The following is a 22,843-nucleotide window of genomic DNA, read 5'->3' as shown; positions in this document are numbered from 1 at the left end:
CCTATGGTATTGAAATTCAAATAAAGAGACCATTAAAATAAAGAGGACATATATAAAAGTAAGTAATGGTAGCGGCGGTTGGTTGGTTGGCGGCTGCTCTTATTGTTCAAAACTTATGTTATCAATATGAGTTTGGCAATACAATAAAGAAGACCAATCTAATCCATATAAGACTAAATGGATTATATGGATATGCTTAGGAAACCCATATATTAATAAAAAAAAATTTATGTATAGAAAATTATACATATATGTATTTATATAAATGAATCGTATGGATATGGCTTATAGTAGATATAATACCTTTAAGGCATATTAATGTATAATATAGTAAATATATATACGTTGAAATATAAATGCATTTTTATATATATGGCAGCATATAAGTGTCATATGAAAAATAATAGAGTTTACCCATATATCACTGAAATGAGATATATAAACCTAGTGAGGGGCGGCACTAGTGAATGAATCGTATAGATATGGCTTACAGGTATAATACCTATATGTCATAATATGGTTTAATATTATAAATATACATTGAAATATGAATGAATTGTATAGATATGGCTTTTAAATGCCATATGCATAAGAATAAATAGAATGATTAACACTTATATCACTGAAATAAGATATAAAAACCTAGTGAAGGGTGGCACTAGTACTGTAAACATGATTTTGGCAGAGCTCGGGGTAAAAAACTACTATAGGGAGGTGGTCGTTGGCGGGCCCCTCCTCGTATTGGTCAAAACCTATGTTATACATATGAGGTTGTCAATACTATAAAGAACGCCAAGCATATCCATATAAATGTATGGATATGCATACAAATCCATACAAAAGTGAAAAAAAAATAATGTATTGAAAAATATACATATATTTATATAAGTGAATCGTATGGATATGTCTTATAGGTATAATACCTATAAGGCATAACAATGTATAATCTAGCAAATATACATCGAAATATGCAGGAATTGTATAGATATGGCATATAAATGCCATATACATAAGAATAAATTGTATATCAATGCAATAAGATATATAAACCTAGTGAGGGGCGGCACTAGTAAATGAATCGTATGGATATGGCTTATAGGTATAATACCTATAAGGCATAATAATGTATAATATAATAAATATACATTAAAACATGATTGAATTATATAGATATGGCATATAAATGCCATATACTTAAGAATAAATGGTAAAATTTACCCGTATATCACTTAAACACGATATATAAACCTAGTGAGGGTGACGCTAGTACTGTAAACATGCTTTTGGAAGATAATGGGTCCAAAAACTACTATAGGGAGGTGGTCGTTGGCGGGCCCCTCCTCGTATTGGTCAAAACCTATGTTATGCATATAAGTTTGTCAATACTATTAAGACCGCCAAGCATATCCATATAAATGTATGGATATGCATAAAAATCCATACAAAAGTGAAAAAAAATAATGTATTGAAAAATATACATATATTTATATAAGTGAATCGTATGGATATGGCTTATAGGTATAATACCTATAAGGCATAACAATGTATAATCTAGCAAGTATACATCGAAATATGAAGGAATTGTATAGATATGGCATATAAATGCCATATACATAAGAATAAATTGTATATCAATGCAATAAGATATATAAACCTAGTGAGGGGCGGCACTAGTAAATGAATCGTATGGATATGGCTTATAGGTATAATACCTATAAGGCATAATAATGTATAATATAATAAATATACATTAAAACATGATTGAATTATATAGATATGGCATATAAATGCCATATACTTAAGAATAAATGGTAAAATTTACCCGTATATCACTGAAACACGATATATAAACCTAGTGAGGGTGACACTAGTACTGTAAACATGCTTTTAGAAGATCATGGGTCCAAAAACTACTATAGGGAGGTGGTCGTTGGCGGGCCCCTCCTCGTATTGGTCAAAACCTATGTTATGCATATAAGTTTGTCAATACTATTAAGACCGCCAAGCATATCCATATAAATGTATGGATATGCATAAAAATCCATACAAAAGTGAAAAAAAATAATGTATTGAAAAATATACATATATTTATATAAGTGAATCGTATGGATATGGCTTATAGGTATAATACCTATAAGGCATAACAATGTATAATCTAGCAAGTATACATCGAAATATGAAGGAATTGTATAGATATGGCATATAAATGCCATATAAATAAGAATAAATTGTATATCAATGCAATAAGATATATAAACCTAGTGAGGGGCGGCACTAGTAAATGAATCGTATGGATATGGCTTATAGGTATAATACCTATAAGGCATAATAATGTATAATATAATAAATATACATTAAAATATGATTGAATTATATAGATATGGCATATAAATGCCATATACTTAAGAATAAATGGTAAAATTTACCCGTATATCACTTAAACACGATATATAAACCTAGTGAGGGTGACGCTAGTACTGTAAACATGCTTTTGGAAGATAATGGGTCCAAAAACTACTATAGGGAGGTGGTCGTTGGCGGGCCCCTCCTCGTATTGGTCAAAACCTATGTTATGCATATAAGTTTGTCAATACTATTAAGACCGCCAAGCATATCCATATAAATGTATGGATATGCATAAAAATCCATACAAAAGTGAAAAAAATAATGTATTGAAAAATATACATATATTTATATAAGTGAATCGTATGGATATGGCTTATAGGTATAATACCTATAAGGCATAACAATGTATAATCTAGCAAGTATACATCGAAATATGAAGGAATTGTATAGATATGGCATATAAATGCCATATACATAAGAATAAATTGTATATCAATGCAATAAGATATATAAACCTAGTGAGGGGCGGCACTAGTAAATGAATCGTATGGATATGGCTTATAGGTATAATACCTATAAGGCATAATAATGTATAATATAATAAATATACATTAAAACATGATTGAATTATATAGATATGGCATATAAATGCCATATACTTAAGAATAAATGGTAAAATTTACCCGTATATCACTGAAACACGATATATAAACCTAGTGAGGGTGACACTAGTACTGTAAACATGCTTTTAGAAGATCATGGGTCCAAAAACTACTATAGGGAGGTGGTCGTTGGCGGGCCCCTCCTCGTATTGGTCAAAACCTATGTTATGCATATAAGTTTGTCAATACTATTAAGACCGCCAAGCATATCCATATAAATGTATGGATATGCATAAAAATCCATACAAAAGTGAAAAAAAATAATGTATTGAAAAATATACATATATTTATATAAGTGAATCGTATGGATATGGCTTATAGGTATAATACCTATAAGGCATAACAATGTATAATCTAGCAAGTATACATCGAAATATGAAGGAATTGTATAGATATGCCATATAAATGCCATATAAATAAGAATAAATTGTATATCAATGCAATAAGATATATAAACCTAGTGAGGGGCGGCACTAGTAAATGAATCGTATGGATATGGCTTATAGGTATAATACCTATAAGGCATAATAATGTATAATATAATAAATATACATTAAAACATGATTGAATTATATAGATATGGCATATAAATGCCATATACTTAAGAATAAATGGTAAAATTTACCCGTATATCACTTAAACACGATATATAAACCTAGTGAGGGTGACGCTAGTACTGTAAACATGCTTTTGGAAGATAATGGGTCCAAAAACTACTATAGGGAGGTGGTCGTTGGCGGGCCCCTCCTCGTATTGGTCAAAACCTATGTTATGCATATAAGTTTGTCAATACTATTAAGACCGCCAAGCATATCCATATAAATGTATGGATATGCATAAAAATCCATACAAAAGTGAAAAAAAATAATGTATTGAAAAATATACATATATTTATATAAGTGAATCGTATGGATATGGCTTATAGGTATAATACCTATAAGGCATAACAATGTATAATCTAGCAAGTATACATCGAAATATGAAGGAATTGTATAGATATGGCATATAAATGCCATATACATAAGAATAAATTGTATATCAATGCAATAAGATATATAAACCTAGTGAGGGGCGGCACTAGTAAATGAATCGTATGGATATGGCTTATAGGTATAATACCTATAAGGCATAATAATGTATAATATAATAAATATACATTAAAACATGATTGAATTATATAGATATGGCATATAAATGCCATATACTTAAGAATAAATGGTAAAATTTACCCGTATATCACTGAAACACGATATATAAACCTAGTGAGGGTGACACTAGTACTGTAAACATGCTTTTAGAAGATCATGGGTCCAAAAACTACTATAGGGAGGTGGTCGTTGGCGGGCCCCTCCTCGTATTGGTCAAAACCTATGTTATGCATATAAGTTTGTCAATACTATTAAGACCGCCAAGCATATCCATATAAATGTATGGATATGCATAAAAATCCATACAAAAGTGAAAAAAAATAATGTATTGAAAAATATACATATATTTATATAAGTGAATCGTATGGATATGGCTTATAGGTATAATACCTATAAGGCATAACAATGTATAATCTAGCAAGTATACATCGAAATATGAAGGAATTGTATAGATATGCCATATAAATGCCATATAAATAAGAATAAATTGTATATCAATGCAATAAGATATATAAACCTAGTGAGGGGCGGCACTAGTAAATGAATCGTATGGATATGGCTTATAGGTATAATACCTATAAGGCATAATAATGTATAATATAATAAATATACATTAAAATATGATTGAATTATATAGATATGGCATATAAATGCCATATACTTAAGAATAAATGGTAAAATTTACCCGTATATCACTGAAACACGATATATAAACCTAGTGAGGGTGACACTAGTACTGTAAACATGCTTTTAGAAGATCATGGGTCCAAAAACTACTATAGGGAGGTGGTCGTTGGCGGGCCCCTCCTCGTATTGGTCAAAACTTATGTTATGCGTATGCATATGATTTTGTCAATACTATAAAGAAAACTTGTTTTGTACATACAAAACTAAATGAATTATATGGATATTGAAAAATAAATGGGTGGTTGGCAAAGAGAATTGAAAATACCCGAATTGAAGATATTGGGTTCAAAAACTACTATAGGGTGGTGTAGCAAATAAAGTTAAGACCATATATCCATATAATGGATATACACATGTATTCTCTTATTATAAGAAAGAATACCATATGGTTGGTTGGTAAAGATAATTGAAAATACCCGAATTGAAGATTACGGGTTCAAAAACTATTATATGGTGATGTAGCAAATAAAATGAAGATGATATATCCATATAATGGAAATATATGTGTATTCACTTATTATAAGAGAGAGTTTCAAATGGTTTGGTGGCAAAGACAATTGAAAATACCCGAATTAAAGATAATGGGTCCAAAAACTACTATAGGATGGTCAATGGGCCGGCCATCTCCTATTGACAATAGTCGGTAGATAAGATATTATCCGTCAAATTTGTTTCTGTGTTCATTTATGAATATGGGACTTGGCTCCGCGGTTAATATTTTAAGCCCAAGATAATAAAGTCGAAACAAAGGCCAAGTGTTTCTATTATACATAGAATAACAAATTGTTTCCCAATTTTATCGTTAATTAATCCTATTTAAAACAAAAAGAGGCAGGATTGCTAGATATACATTGTAAATGTATATTTGACCTTTCTGCCTCTATCTTAACTATTTAATATTAGTTTACACAAAAAAAGGCGTAAAAGCGAATTATAAATATATTTTATTATTAAAGTACATATCATATATGCGCTCGGTTTTATATTATATATTACCAAAGAGTCTATATGAATATATACAGATAAATTTTAAATTTATCATCAAAATACAAATGATTTAACTCAATATTATATATTGGTTAAACAAAAATTGTACATGTGTGGATACAATAATGACGTATGTCGAACAAAAATGATATTTTAGAATGAAATATGCATATATAAAGAAAATATTATTACATATTACAAAATATTGTGTTTTAAAGAAGATAAGATATTTCTTTTTTTTAAACATCAATAATTAAAAAACTTGTTATTATTAGTGGCGAAACAAGTATATATTGAAAACAAACGTATACGAATGCTATATAAAAATGGCCGTATTCGATAGAAAACAATCTATAAAATTTATATTGCTAATTTCTATTCAAAAATATGAATGAAATATGAATAAAAACATTATTCTGGTTGATCCTGCCAGTAGTTATATGCTTGTCTCAAAGATTAAGCCATGCATGTCTAAGTACACACGAATTAAAAGTGAAACCGCAAAAGGCTCATTATATCAGTTATGGTTCCTTAGATCGTTAACAGTTACTTGGATAACTGTGGTAATTCTAGAGCTAATACATGCAATTAAAACATGAACCTTATGGGACATGTGCTTTTATTAGGCTAAAACCAAGCGATCGCAAGATCGTTATATTGGTTGAACTCTAGATAACATGCAGATCGTATGGTCTTGTACCGACGACAGATCTTTCAAATGTCTGCCCTATCAACTTTTGATGGTAGTATCTAGGACTACCATGGTTGCAACGGGTAACGGGGAATCAGGGTTCGATTCCGGAGAGGGAGCCTGAGAAACGGCTACCACATCTAAGGAAGGCAGCAGGCGCGTAAATTACCCACTCCCAGCTCGGGGAGGTAGTTTTTTTTTTTTTTTTTTTTTTTTTTTTTTTTTTTTTTTTGGTTTGAATATATATATTTACGTCTGCCCTAGTGGGCAATAAATTAAATTTTGTGGCAATAAATTCAGTGTTAGTTTACATAAAGCTTATGTAGTGAGGAGTATTAGTGGAAATATGTGGGGGTGTATTACATGTGTTTGCGTGTATGTAATTGCATCATTTAGGGGACCCTGAACGGCAGGTCCGTGGGGTGTCGTCTTTTTAATCGGCGAGGTTCAACGTCGAGCACTCTGGAAGCGAGTGGGTTTGGGTGGTCTTCTATTTTGTCTAGGTGCCGTCTGCTGCGTTTAGCTGCCTCTTCTACCACTGTGGGGAGCTTAAGATCCCTCCTAATTGTGGTGTTTCTCACGTAAAAAGGGGCATTTAAAATTTGGCGTAGTATTCTGTTTTCGACTCTTTCTAATTTCTTAAGGTTTGAGATAGCTGCAGTGCCCCAAAGCTCTATGCCATATGTCCATGTTGGTTTTAAGATGCTGTTATATAGCAGTAATTTGTTTTTAGTTGATAATTTACTCCTTCTTTGTAGTAGCCACCACATTTGTCTGTTTTTTAGCATCAAGAGTTTTGCTTTGCCCACGATATGTTCCTTCCACGTTAGTTTAGAATCCAGGGTCAGACCCAGATATTTTGCAGTGAGCTGTTGCGGGATGGCTGCTCCGTTCAGCATAACCGGTGCGGATATACCTGGTCGTAAGGAGAAAGATATATTCGTTGACTTCTCTGCATTTATGATGACGTTCCATCTTTTAAGCCACGGTTCTATGTTTAACAGAGCTTGCTGCAGGCCTTGCACAGCCAGTGGCAGGGAGTCTGCGGAGACTAAAAACGCCGTGTCGTCAGCATATGTACAGGTCATGTTGAGACTACCCGTGGGAATGGGCATATCCGCGGTGTATATTGAGTACAATATTGGGCTGAGTACACTGCCTTGGGGGACTCCAGCGGCCACTTCGTGGATGGGCGACTCCTGCTGGTTACATCTTACATAAAACCTTCTGTTTTCAAGATAGTCTTTCAAAAGTAGGTAATGAGGAGTAGGCAGGGTGTGCTTTAATTTATACAAAAGGCCCTGGTGCCAGACTCTGTCGAAAGCTTGCCTGACGTCTAAGAATGCTGCAGAGCAGAACCTTTTAGACTCGAAGGAGTCTAAAATGCAGCTCACTACCCTGTGGCACTGTTGAATGGTCCCGTGAGCTCGCCTGAAGCCAAATTGGTGATCTGGGATGATATGTTTTTCCTCTAGCACAGGCATCAATCTCCTCAGGAATAATTTTTCCAAGATTTTGGAGAGGATTGGCAGCAGACTGATGGGCCTGTAAGATCCCAGTTCGGCCTCAGGCTTACCTGGTTTGGGGATGACAATAATCTCTGCACATTTCCATTGTGTTGGGAAATGGCCGAGTCTTAGACTTTGGTTCATGATGAACTTCAAGTTTTCAATGCAGTTCGGCGGCATAAGCTTCAGAGCAGTGGCGTCTAGACGATCATATCCAGGAGACTTTGTTGGTTTGAGTGATGTTAACTCCTCCTTTATTTCCTCACAGTCGATTTCTGGAATGGGCAAGTCCATGGGACAAGCCACATCCAGGAAATGAAGGGTCTCTTGATGGTCCACTGGGTCGCACAGGTCGAATGGCTGGAAACTACTCCTTAAGTGGTCGGCAAAGGCGTTTGCTTTTTCCTGGTTTGAGCGACACCAGGCTCCAGTCGATGATTTTATAGGAGCTATCCTCCGTGTGGGTCGCTTCAAATACTTAGTTGCGTTCCAAAGCTTGTGGTCTGCACTACAGGGTTCAAGGTCCGCGAGGTAGGCTTCTAGAGACTTGCTTTTTAGGTCTAGGAGCATCCTGTTAAGGTCTTTACAAGCCCTGTTGTAGATGGTTTTGTCCGACCGTCTTCTACTTAACTGCCAGACCCTCCTCAAACGCCGTTTTTCGCTTACCTTTGTTGCCAGCTCGGTTGACCAGAGATAGTTGTCTCTTTGGCCTCTGGTGTGCACCGTTCGTGTAGTTTCAACGTCCGGGGTGGCGATGCTTGCTGCCAGGTGGACCTGTCTGGTGAGGTACTCCACCGCTTCGTCGATGTCTATCGGACTTTCTAGTACTGGCTGGGGGTCTACATGATTTTCTAGCCAAGATTTAAAAATCGGGATGTTTGTATTCCGTCTGATGAGCTTGACTGCCGTTGGATTTCTCAGATAGGAGTTGCTATATAAAATCTTGACCATGCTGTGATCCGATGCAAGATCATGGCATGCAGCCGTAGATACTTTTGTGGGGTCAATTCCTCTGCTAAATGCAAAGTCCAAGAGGTCCGGAATCTTGGCTGGGTCGGTGGGCCAGTAGGTAGGCTCTCCAGTTGAGTAGACGGTGCAACCCAGTGCCCTGATGCATCTGAGAAGTGTGCTTCCTTTCGGGTTGACGGTCCGTGATCCCCACCAAGTATGTTTTGCGTTGAAGTCGCCTCCGATTAAGAATCTAGGACCCAGATTCAATAGTACGTCAGACAGATCAGTTTGGCTCAATGTGTATCTTGGAGGGAGGTATGCGGAGGCGATGGTAATTTTGCCTAGCGACGTTATGAGGTGGATTTTCGCACACTGCATCCATTCCAGTTGTACGGGCTCGAGCTCCTCGTATTGAATGCCGCGTCTGATGATAATAGAGGCTCCTCCACGTATCCGGTCGCCAGGGTGCAATGCGTTGATTATTTCGTAGCCGGGAATGGTAAAGTGGGATCTGGTGGTGAAGTGTGTCTCGGACACGAGTAAGATGTCTACTTGGTTAGTCTTTATATAATGTTCGACCTCAGGCTTGCTCGTAGCCAAGCCGTTCGCATTCCATATTATAAGTTGGGTGTTTATGGACATTTAAGATTGTTCTGATTGGAGAGCATTGTCATCACTAAGTTTTGGAACTGATTGAACATGGAATTCATCATTGATTCCATTCTGCGCATCATTCTCTCCTCCAAGGCATCAAGGGGGGACTGGCCATTATTGTCGAGGTTTTCAGCCGCTCCAGCCCTAGCAACGTTGGCGTAACTGAATTTCTGATTCCCTGTCTGATTCGCGGCACTGCTCGCTGGGAAATTTGCGCGTGGAGCAGGATTGGATGAAGAAGCAGTTACTGCCTTAGGCTTAGGGCTGAAACGCTTCTTGGCTTCTATGTAGATCCTACAACCGCGGTAGGAGGCGGTGTGATTGTCACCACAATTTCCGCACACAGGTGGGTCTTCCTTTGCCTTCATGCAATTCAGGGAGTCGTGTGATAATCCGCATTTAACACAGACATATTCAAGTTTGCAGTACCTCTTAGTATGCCCGAAAGCTTGGCAGCGGAAGCATTGTACCACCTCATCAAACTTTTTTGGTTCCTCGATGGAGACGACGGCATGGCACAGTCTGTTGATCTCGAAGACTTTCTTGTTTGTTGGAGCTGGTTCAAGGTTAATGAAAAACATCGACAATGGCATTTTAGTTACCCTTGATACTGCATTTTTAGCATCACGCACATTGTGGCCGAGATTCACAAAGGCTTCCTTGACCTCCTCAATTGGTGTAGTGTGGTGTAGTCCCTTAACAACAATGCGGAAAGCTCGCTCTTCCTTAAGTTGGAAGGTACGGAACTCGTATTGACAGTTGTCCAGGTGGGCAACAATTTTTCGGTAAGTGGTGCTGTCCTTCGGCATCAGCCTGATGTTGCCTCTTCCCGTTGCCTTGTAAGAGAAAGTATCGGAATTTACCAATGTGCGCATTTCGTTTAAAAATTCGCCAATGTTTACTACATCCGGGATAAAAATTGGAGGGGGCTTGGGTGCTGTTTTAAGTTCGGTATTATCGACGGTCTTTTCATTGCTGCTCTCTACAGGCAGAGAAGCGAAACGATTTGAGGTGCTAGGACCTATATCCTTCTTTTTGTCTTGATTCACGGCAGCCTTATTCTTTATGGTCTTTTTAGGGAAAATGTAAGGGCGAATTATCTCACCTTCCTCAGGTGACGTGTTGCTTGAGGAGCACGATGAGCTCGGGGTAGGGCTGGGAGATTTTTCCCGTTTCTCCATGATGATTTTCTTTACGCCTCTAATTGACTCTGGCGACCCGGGAGGTAGACTCCTTTTGAGATCTTTTTTTTGCCAAGGGCCTTTTTTGGGTGCGGCTACAGTCGCGTTGTCCACATCCATGCTGCCGGTGTTGCTATTGTCGCCCATGGCGACAGCACCACCAACAAGCACAGCCGGCTAACTGTGTGAGTGAACTATTTATTTCCTTTACCTCTGCTGACAAAAAGTCGACGACGAGGTGTCGCCGAAATGTAGGCAAAAGTATTAGGAGTCGCCGCCCTCTGGCGGAGTGATACAGCGATGAGGTGTCGCCGAATGTATGCTATGAATCCTGAAGTAGTCGCCCTCTGGCGGAATGAAATCAGCTGATTTCCAAAAAACCAACCAATTTGCGGAGACACGAACCGATATAAATTAGTGCAGACGCGAACCGCGCTGCTGTCAAAACGTTATCTAGATAAGGCAGGCGCCACTCGAGAGAGAGCGGCTCTCTTACAACAGTGAAATATGAGTTTTATTGCCGAAATTGGCCTGACACACGGAGCGCCCGAGAGAGCGCCTCTCTCTCAGCACGTCGAATGTTCTCGAATAGTCTGGGGTGGAAAATCGCGATTATGGCCTTCCTACCACCTTTTTCGTGCAGAAAACACACGGAATGATTATGCGAACACAATGCGCGAATATTTATGCTATTTTTAGCAAGGAAAAATGCGTTTTACAGCCGAAATTGGCCCGACACACGGAGCGCCCGAGAGAGCGCCTCTCTCTCAGCACGTCGAATGTTCTCGAACTGTCTGGGGTGGAAAATCGCGGTTTTGGCCTTCCTACCACCTTTTTTGTGCAGAAAACACGCGTAATGATTATGCGAACACAATGCGCGAATATTTATGCTATTTTTAGCAAGGAAAAACGCGTTTTACTGCCGAAATTGACCTGTCACACGGAGCGCTCGAAAAACACGTCTGCTCTCCAGAGCATTTGACTGACAACTGAGGGGAGGTAGTGACGAAAAATAACAATACAGGACTCATATCCGAGGCCCTGTAATTGGAATGAGTACACTTTAAATCCTTTAACAAGGACCAATTGGAGGGCAAGTCTGGTGCCAGCAGCCGCGGTAATTCCAGCTCCAATAGCGTATATTAAAGTTGTTGCGGTTAAAACGTTCGTAGTTGAACTTGTGCTTCATACGGGTAGTACAACTTACAATTGTGGTTAGTACTATACCTTTATGTATGTAAGCGTATTACCGGTGGAGTTCTTACATGTGCTTAGATACTTGTATTTTTTCATATGTTCCTCCTATTTAAAAACCTGCATTAGTGCTCTTAAACGAGTGTTATTGTGGGCCGGTACAATTACTTTGAACAAATTAGAGTGCTTAAAGCAGGCTTCAAATGCCTGAATATTCTGTGCATGGGATAATGAAATAAGACCTCTGTTCTGCTTTCATTGGTTTTCAGATCAAGAGGTAATGATTAATAGAAGCAGTTTGGGGGCATTAGTATTACGACGCGAGAGGTGAAATTCTTGGACCGTCGTAAGACTAACTTAAGCGAAAGCATTTGCCAAAGATGTTTTCATTAATCAAGAACGAAAGTTAGAGGTTCGAAGGCGATCAGATACCGCCCTAGTTCTAACCATAAACGATGCCAGCTAGCAATTGGGTGTAGCTACTTTTATGGCTCTCTCAGTCGCTTCCCGGGAAACCAAAGCTTTTGGGCTCCGGGGGAAGTATGGTTGCAAAGCTGAAACTTAAAGGAATTGACGGAAGGGCACCACCAGGAGTGGAGCCTGCGGCTTAATTTGACTCAACACGGGAAAACTTACCAGGTCCGAACATAAGTGTGTAAGACAGATTGATAGCTCTTTCTCGAATCTATGGGTGGTGGTGCATGGCCGTTCTTAGTTCGTGGAGTGATTTGTCTGGTTAATTCCGATAACGAACGAGACTCAAATATATTAAATAGATATCTTCAGGATTATGGTGTTGAAGCTTATATAGCCTTCATTCATGGTGGCAGTAAAATGTTTATTGTGTTTGAATGTGTTTATATAAGTGGAGCCGTACCTGTTGGTTTGTCCCATTATAAGGACACTAGCTTCTTAAATGGACAAATTGCGTCTAGCAATAATGAGATTGAGCAATAACAGGTCTGTGATGCCCTTAGATGTCCTGGGCTGCACGCGCGCTACAATGAAAGTATCAACGTGTATTTCCTAGACCGAGAGGTCCGGGTAAACCGCTGAACCACTTTCATGCTTGGGATTGTGAACTGAAACTGTTCACATGAACTTGGAATTCCCAGTAAGTGTGAGTCATTAACTCGCATTGATTACGTCCCTGCCCTTTGTACACACCGCCCGTCGCTACTACCGATTGAATTATTTAGTGAGGTCTCCGGACGTGATCACTGTGACGCCTTGTGTGTTACGGTTGTTTCGCAAAAGTTGACCGAACTTGATTATTTAGAGGAAGTAAAAGTCGTAACAAGGTTTCCGTAGGTGAACCTGCGGAAGGATCATTATTGTTTAATATCCTTACCGTTAATAAAAAAATTTGTTTTTATTATAATAACATTATTATAGTAATACAAATAAAATATTAAATTGCCAAAAATATGATCTATATATATATAGATCAAATACAATTTCGAAAAAGCAAGTCGAAATATAATAATTGTAATAAGAAATATATAATATATAAATATATTATTGCAATAAATAAGAGAAATAAATAAGCAAGAAAGCAAAAGCAAAACAAATAACAAATTCGAACAAGCAAATCGAAATTATTTGATATTATTATTATATTGTATATTAAATGCAATTAATAAAACACTGTGTGTATATGGACCATAATATACACGCGTTGCGATATGTATTGTTCATCTCAGTTATGCGCATACATTGGATAATGCAACAACCTAAAATGTACAATGTTGTACCTGATTAATACAGGTTAATGTTTTATATAAATTTCAATATATATCGCTAAAAAGTATTTAATACCGTAAATGCCATTAAAAAAATACTTGATATATTATTGGTTATATGAAACTAAGACATTTCGCAGCATTCGTTTTAGGTATAAAAATAAATTTATTGAAGGAATTGATATATGCCAGTAAAATGGTGTATTTTTAATTTCTTTCAATAAAAACATATATGACAAAATTAACAAACCAATATATAAAACTCTAAGCGGTGGATCACTCGGCTCATGGGTCGATGAAGAACGCAGCAAACTGTGCGTCATCGTGTGAACTGCAGGACACATGAACATCGACATTTTGAACGCATATCGCAGTCCATGCTGTTATGTACTTTAATTAATTTTATAGTGCTGCTTGGACTACATATGGTTGAGGGTTGTAAGACTATGCTAATTAAGTTGTTTATACAAATTTTATAATGAAATTTTATAAGCATATGGTATATTATTGGATAATAATAATTTAATTATTTTATTCATAATATTAACAAATATATGAAAAACATTATCTCACATTAGTAAATTAATTTGAATGTGAAAAACGAAGAGAAATATTTTCTTTTTCAATCAAATAATACTGAGAAATGTCTAGCATAAAAAATTTATCTAGAATTGTCTCTTATTAACGATTAGAAAATAGAAAGCCGTTGACTATATTATTATTCTTCGTTGATTCGTTAGACCAAACAAATGCCATACAAATATATATATATATAAATATAACGAATTTAATAAAATGTTTTATCATTATATATAAAGAATTAATTGCAAATAAAAGTTATACACAACCTCAACTCATATGGGACTACCCCCTGAATTTAAGCATATTAATTAGGGGAGGAAAAGAAACTAACCAGGATTTTCTTAGTAGCGGCGAGCGAAAAGAAATCAGTTCAGCACTAAGTCACTTTGTCTATATGGCAAATGTGAGATGCAGTGTATGGAGCGTCAATATTCTAGTATGAGAAATTAACGATTTAAGTCCTTCTTAAATGAGGCCATTTACCCATAGAGGGTGCCAGGCCCGTATAACGTTAATGATTACTAGATGATGTTTCCAAAGAGTCGTGTTGCTTGATAGTGCAGCACTAAGTGGGTGGTAAACTCCATCTAAAACTAAATATAACCATGAGACCGATAGTAAACAAGTACCGTGAGGGAAAGTTGAAAAGAACTCTGAATAGAGAGTTAAACAGTACGTGAAACTGCTTAGAGGTTAAGCCCGATGAACCTGAATATCCGTTATGGAAAATTCATCATTAAAATTGTAATATTTAAACAATATTATGATAATAGTGTGCATTTTTTCCATATAAGGACATTGTAATCTATTAGCATACAAAATTTATCATAAAATATAACTTATAGTTTATTCAAATTAATTTGCTTGCATTTTAACACAGAATAAATGTTATTAATTTGATAAAGTGCTGATAGATTTATATGAATACAGTGCGTTAATTTTTCGGAATTATATAATGGCATAATTATCATTGATTTTTGTGTTTATTATATGCACTTGTATGATTAACAATGCGAAAGATTCAGGATACCTTCGGGACCCGTCTTGAAACACGGACCAAGGAGTCTAACATATGTGCAAGTTATTGGGATATAAACCTAATAGCGTAATTAACTTGACTAATAATGGGATTAGTTTTTTAACTATTTATAGCTAATTAACACAATCCCGGGGCGTTCTATATAGTTATGTATAATGATATTTATATTATTTATGCCTCTAACTGGAACGTACCTTGAGCATATATGCTGTGACCCGAAAGATGGTGAACTATACTTGATCAGGTTGAAGTCAGGGGAAACCCTGATGGAAGACCGAAACAGTTCTGACGTGCAAATCGATTGTCAGAATTGAGTATAGGGGCGAAAGACCAATCGAACCATCTAGTAGCTGGTTCCTTCCGAAGTTTCCCTCAGGATAGCTGGTGCATTTTAATGTTATATAAAATAATCTTATCTGGTAAAGCGAATGATTAGAGGCCTTAGGGTCGAAACGATCTTAACCTATTCTCAAACTTTAAATGGGTAAGAACCTTAACTTTCTTGATATGAAGTTCAAGGTTATGATATAATGTGCCCAGTGGGCCACTTTTGGTAAGCAGAACTGGCGCTGTGGGATGAACCAAACGTAATGTTACGGTGCCCAAATTAACAACTCATGCAGATACCATGAAAGGCGTTGGTTGCTTAAAACAGCAGGACGGTGATCATGGAAGTCGAAATCCGCTAAGGAGTGTGTAACAACTCACCTGCCGAAGCAACTAGCCCTTAAAATGGATGGCGCTTAAGTTGTATACCTATACATTACCGCTAAAGTAGATGATTTATATTACTTGTGATATAAATTTTGAAACTTTAGTGAGTAGGAAGGTACAATGGTATGCGTAGAAGTGTTTGGCGCAAGCCTGCATGGAGCTGCCATTGGTACAGATCTTGGTGGTAGTAGCAAATAATCGAATGAGACCTTGGAGGACTGAAGTGGAGAAGGGTTTCGTGTGAACAGTGGTTGATCACGAGTTAGTCGGTCCTAAGTTCAAGGCGAAAGCCGAAAATTTTCAAGTAAAACACAAATGCCATACAAATATATTATATTATATAAATCAAGCTAATTAATATACTTGAATAATTTTGAACGAAAGGGAATACGGTTCCAATTCCGTAACCTGTTGAGTATCCGTTTGTTATTAAATATGGGCCTCGTGCTCATCCTGGCAACAGGAACGACCATAAAGAAGCCGTCGAGAGATATCGGAAGAGTTTTCTTTTCTGTTTTATAGCCGTACTACCATGGAAGTCTTTCGCAGAGAGATATGGTAGATGGGCTAGAAGAGCATGACATATACTGTTGTGTCGATATTTTCTCCTCGGACCTTGAAAATTTATGGTGGGGACACGCAAACTTCTCAACAGGCCGTACCAATATCCGCAGCTGGTCTCCAAGGTGAAGAGTCTCTAGTCGATAGAATAATGTAGGTAAGGGAAGTCGGCAAATTAGATCCGTAACTTCGGGATAAGGATTGGCTCTGAAGATTGAGATAGTCGGGCTTGATTGGGAAACAATAACATGGTTTATGTGCTCGTTCTGGGTAAATAGAGTGTCTGGCATTTATGTTGGTCACTTGTTCCCCGGATAGTTTAGTTACGTAGCCAATTGTGGAACTTTCTTGCTAAAATTTTTAAGAATACTAATTGGGTTAAACCAATTAGTTCTTATTAATTATAACGATTATCAATTAACAATCAATTCAGAACTGGCACGGACTTGGGGAATCCGACTGTCTAATTAAAACAAAGCATTGTGATGGCCCTAGCGGGTGTTGACACAATGTGATTTCTGCCCAGTGCTCTGAATGTCAAAGTGAAGAAATTCAAGTAAGCGCGGGTCAACGGCGGGAGTAACTATGACTCTCTTAAGGTAGCCAAATGCCTCGTCATCTAATTAGTGACGCGCATGAATGGATTAACGAGATTCCTACTGTCCCTATCTACTATCTAGCGAAACCACAGCCAAGGGAACGGGCTTGGAATAATTAGCGGGGAAAGAAGACCCTTTTGAGCTTGACTCTAATCTGGCAGTGTAAGGAGACATAAGAGGTGTAGAATAAGTGGGAGATATTAGACTTCGGTTTGGTATCGCCAATGAAATACCACTACTCTTATTGTTTCCTTACTTACTTGATTAAATGGAACGTGTATCATTTCCTAGCCATTATACGGATATATTTATTATATCTTATGGTATTGGGTTTTGATGCAAGCTTCTTGATCAAAGTATCACGAGTTTGTTATATAATCGCAAACAAATTCTTTAATAAAACGGTGCATTTATGTATTTTTGATTTGAAAATTTGGTATAACTCCAATTACTCAGGTATGATCCAATTCAAGGACATTGCCAGGTAGGGAGTTTGACTGGGGCGGTACATCTCTCAAATAATAACGGAGGTGTCCCAAGGCCAGCTCAGTGCGGACAGAAACCACACATAGAGCAAAAGGGCAAATGCTGACTTGATCTCGGTGTTCAGTACACACAGGGACAGCAAAAGCTCGGCCTATCGATCCTTTTGGTTTAAAGAGTTTTTAACAAGAGGTGTCAGAAAAGTTACCATAGGGATAACTGGCTTGTGGCGGCCAAGCGTTCATAGCGACGTCGCTTTTTGATCCTTCGATGTCGGCTCTTCCTATCATTGTGAAGCAAAATTCACCAAGCGTTGGATTGTTCACCCATGCAAGGGAACGTGAGCTGGGTTTAGACCGTCGTGAGACAGGTTAGTTTTACCCTACTAATGACAAAACGTTGTTGCGACAGCATTCCTGCGTAGTACGAGAGGAACCGCAGGTACGGACCAATGGCACAATACTTGTTCGAGCGAACAGTGGTATGACGCTACGTCCGTTGGATTATGCCTGAACGCCTCTAAGGTCGTATCCGTGCTGGACTGCAATGATAAATAAGGGGCAATTTGCATTGTATGGCTTCTAAACCATTTAAAGTTTATAATTTACTTTATAAACGACAATGGATGTGATGCCAATGTAATTTGTAACATAGTAAATTGGGAGGATCTTTGATCACCTGATGCCGCGCTAGTTACATATAAAAGCATTATTTAATACAATGACAAAGCCTAGAATCAATTGTAAACGACTTTTGTAACAGGCAAGGTGTTGTAAGTGGTTGAGCAGCTGCCATACTGCGATCCACTGAAGCTTATCCTTTGCTTGATGATTCGATAATAAAGATGTTGCAAGCGGCATAATAATTTATGCTTGCTTGCAACGGCGCGCCACTTTGTGGTTAGCAAAAGGTCTAGTAATATAAGAGACCTATAAAAAAATCAATATATTATTATAAATAAATATTGAACAAACAAAATGCATCGTCATCTTTATTAGTGACGCGATGATAAAGTGGCAAACATATTCCATGTATAAATATTCCTATGGTATTTTGATAATGCAAGTAAAGAGGACATATATAAAAGTAAGTATATGTTCCTCCAATGGTAGCAGCGGTTGGTTGGTTGGTGTCTGCTCCTCTTATTGTTCAAAACTTATGTTATGGTAGCAAGTCTGTATCGTCATATTATTAGTGACGCGAAAAATTAGTGGCAAACAATATTCGATGTATAAATATTCCTATGGTATTAATATTCAAATGAAGAGACCATTTAAATAAAGAGGACATATATAAAAGTAAGTATATGTTCCTCCAATGGTAGCAGCGGTTGGTTGGTTGGTGTCTGCTCCTCTTATTGTTCAAAACTTATGTTATGGTAGCAAGTCTGTATCGTCATATTATAAGTGACGCGAAAAATTAATGGCAAACATATTCGATGTATATAAATATTCCTATGGTATTCAAATTCAAGTAAAGAGACCATTAAAGTACAGAGAGAGGCCATATAATAAGTAAGTATATGTTCCTCCAATGGTAGCAGTGGTTGGTTGGTTGGTTGGTTGGCGGCTGCTCCTCTTATTGTTCAAAACTTATGTTATGGTAGCAAGTCTGTATCGTCATATTATAAGTGACGCGAAAAATTAGTGGCAAACATATTCGATGTATAAATATTCCTATGGTATTGAAATTCAAATAAAGAGACCATTAAAATAAAGAGGACATATATAAAAGTAAGTAATGGTAGCGGCGGTTGGTTGGTTGGCGGCTGCTCTTATTGTTCAACACTTATGTTATCAATATGAGTTTGGCAATACAATAAAGAAGACCAATCTAATCCATATAAGACTAAATGGATTATATGGATATGCTTAGGAAACCCATATATTAATAAAAAAAAATTTATGTATAGAAAATTATACATATATGTATTTATATAAATGAATCGTATGGATATGGCTTATAGTAGATATAATACCTTTAAGGCATATTAATGTATAATATAGTAAATATATATACGTTGAAATATAAATGCATTTTTATATATATGGCAGCATATAAGTGTCATATGAAAAATAATAGAGTTTACCCATATATCACTGAAATGAGATATATAAACCTAGTGAGGGGCGGCACTAGTGAATGAATCGTATAGATATGGCTTACAGGTATAATACCTATATGTCATAATATGGTTTAATATTATAAATATACATTGAAATATGAATGAATTGTATAGATATGGCTTTTAAATGCCATATGCATAAGAATAAATAGAATGATTAACACTTATATCACTGAAATAAGATATAAAAACCTAGTGAAGGGTGGCACTAGTACTGTAAACATGATTTTGGCAGAGCTCGGGGTAAAAAACTACTATAGGGAGGTGGTCGTTGGCGGGCCCCTCCTCGTATTGGTCAAAACCTATGTTATACATATGAGGTTGTCAATACTATAAAGAACGCCAAGCATATCCATATAAATGTATGGATATGCATACAAATCCATACAAAAGTGAAAAAAAAATAATGTATTGAAAAATATACATATATTTATATAAGTGAATCGTATGGATATGTCTTATAGGTATAATACCTATAAGGCATAACAATGTATAATCTAGCAAATATACATCGAAATATGCAGGAATTGTATAGATATGGCATATAAATGCCATATACATAAGAATAAATTGTATATCAATGCAATAAGATATATAAACCTAGTGAGGGGCGGCACTAGTAAATGAATCGTATGGATATGGCTTATAGGTATAATACCTATAAGGCATAATAATGTATAATATAATAAATATACATTAAAACATGATTGAATTATATAGATATGGCATATAAATGCCATATACTTAAGAATAAATGGTAAAATTTACCCGTATATCACTTAAACACGATATATAAACCTAGTGAGGGTGACGCTAGTACTGTAAACATGCTTTTGGAAGATAATGGGTCCAAAAACTACTATAGGGAGGTGGTCGTTGGCGGGCCCCTCCTCGTATTGGTCAAAACCTATGTTATGCATATAAGTTTGTCAATACTATTAAGACCGCCAAGCATATCCATATAAATGTATGGATATGCATAAAAATCCATACAAAAGTGAAAAAAAATAATGTATTGAAAAATATACATATATTTATATAAGTGAATCGTATGGATATGGCTTATAGGTATAATACCTATAAGGCATAACAATGTATAATCTAGCAAGTATACATCGAAATATGAAGGAATTGTATAGATATGGCATATAAATGCCATATACATAAGAATAAATTGTATATCAATGCAATAAGATATATAAACCTAGTGAGGGGCGGCACTAGTAAATGAATCGTATGGATATGGCTTATAGGTATAATACCTATAAGGCATAATAATGTATAATATAATAAATATACATTAAAACATGATTGAATTATATAGATATGGCATATAAATGCCATATACTTAAGAATAAATGGTAAAATTTACCCGTATATCACTGAAACACGATATATAAACCTAGTGAGGGTGACACTAGTACTGTAAACATGCTTTTAGAAGATCATGGGTCCAAAAACTACTATAGGGAGGTGGTCGTTGGCGGGCCCCTCCTCGTATTGGTCAAAACCTATGTTATGCATATAAGTTTGTCAATACTATTAAGACCGCCAAGCATATCCATATAAATGTATGGATATGCATAAAAATCCATACAAAAGTGAAAAAAAATAATGTATTGAAAAATATACATATATTTATATAAGTGAATCGTATGGATATGGCTTATAGGTATAATACCTATAAGGCATAACAATGTATAATCTAGCAAGTATACATCGAAATATGAAGGAATTGTATAGATATGGCATATAAATGCCATATAAATAAGAATAAATTGTATATCAATGCAATAAGATATATAAACCTAGTGAGGGGCGGCACTAGTAAATGAATCGTATGGATATGGCTTATAGGTATAATACCTATAAGGCATAATAATGTATAATATAATAAATATACATTAAAATATGATTGAATTATATAGATATGGCATATAAATGCCATATACTTAAGAATAAATGGTAAAATTTACCCGTATATCACTTAAACACGATATATAAACCTAGTGAGGGTGACGCTAGTACTGTAAACATGCTTTTGGAAGATAATGGGTCCAAAAACTACTATAGGGAGGTGGTCGTTGGCGGGCCCCTCCTCGTATTGGTCAAAACCTATGTTATGCATATAAGTTTGTCAATACTATTAAGACCGCCAAGCATATCCATATAAATGTATGGATATGCATAAAAATCCATACAAAAGTGAAAAAAATAATGTATTGAAAAATATACATATATTTATATAAGTGAATCGTATGGATATGGCTTATAGGTATAATACCTATAAGGCATAACAATGTATAATCTAGCAAGTATACATCGAAATATGAAGGAATTGTATAGATATGGCATATAAATGCCATATACATAAGAATAAATTGTATATCAATGCAATAAGATATATAAACCTAGTGAGGGGCGGCACTAGTAAATGAATCGTATGGATATGGCTTATAGGTATAATACCTATAAGGCATAATAATGTATAATATAATAAATATACATTAAAACATGATTGAATTATATAGATATGGCATATAAATGCCATATACTTAAGAATAAATGGTAAAATTTACCCGTATATCACTGAAACACGATATATAAACCTAGTGAGGGTGACACTAGTACTGTAAACATGCTTTTAGAAGATCATGGGTCCAAAAACTACTATAGGGAGGTGGTCGTTGGCGGGCCCCTCCTCGTATTGGTCAAAACCTATGTTATGCATATAAGTTTGTCAATACTATTAAGACCGCCAAGCATATCCATATAAATGTATGGATATGCATAAAAATCCATACAAAAGTGAAAAAAAATAATGTATTGAAAAATATACATATATTTATATAAGTGAATCGTATGGATATGGCTTATAGGTATAATACCTATAAGGCATAACAATGTATAATCTAGCAAGTATACATCGAAATATGAAGGAATTGTATAGATATGCCATATAAATGCCATATAAATAAGAATAAATTGT

General features: G+C 36.0%; 2 non-coding genes across 2 annotated transcripts; both read left to right on the top strand.

The window, feature by feature from the left end:
* Positions 1 to 14,011: 14,011 nt before the first annotated feature.
* On the top strand, positions 14,012 to 14,190 carry LOC139354837 (5.8S ribosomal RNA). Its single transcript, XR_011605686.1, has one exon. It is a non-coding gene; the product is annotated as a 5.8S ribosomal RNA (ribosomal RNA).
* A 405-nt stretch (positions 14,191 to 14,595) lies between these two features.
* On the top strand, positions 14,596 to 18,565 carry LOC139354853 (large subunit ribosomal RNA). The gene has a single exon (XR_011605703.1). It is a non-coding gene; the product is annotated as a large subunit ribosomal RNA (ribosomal RNA).
* The last annotated feature ends 4,278 nt before the right edge of the window (positions 18,566 to 22,843 follow it).

This window comes from Drosophila suzukii, unplaced genomic scaffold (assembly GCF_043229965.1).
Source record: "Drosophila suzukii unplaced genomic scaffold, CBGP_Dsuzu_IsoJpt1.0 scf_32, whole genome shotgun sequence".
NCBI lineage: Eukaryota > Metazoa > Arthropoda > Insecta > Diptera > Drosophilidae > Drosophila > Drosophila suzukii.
Note: the sequence above shows the minus strand (reverse complement) of the source record. Positions and strands in the feature narration are given on the sequence as shown.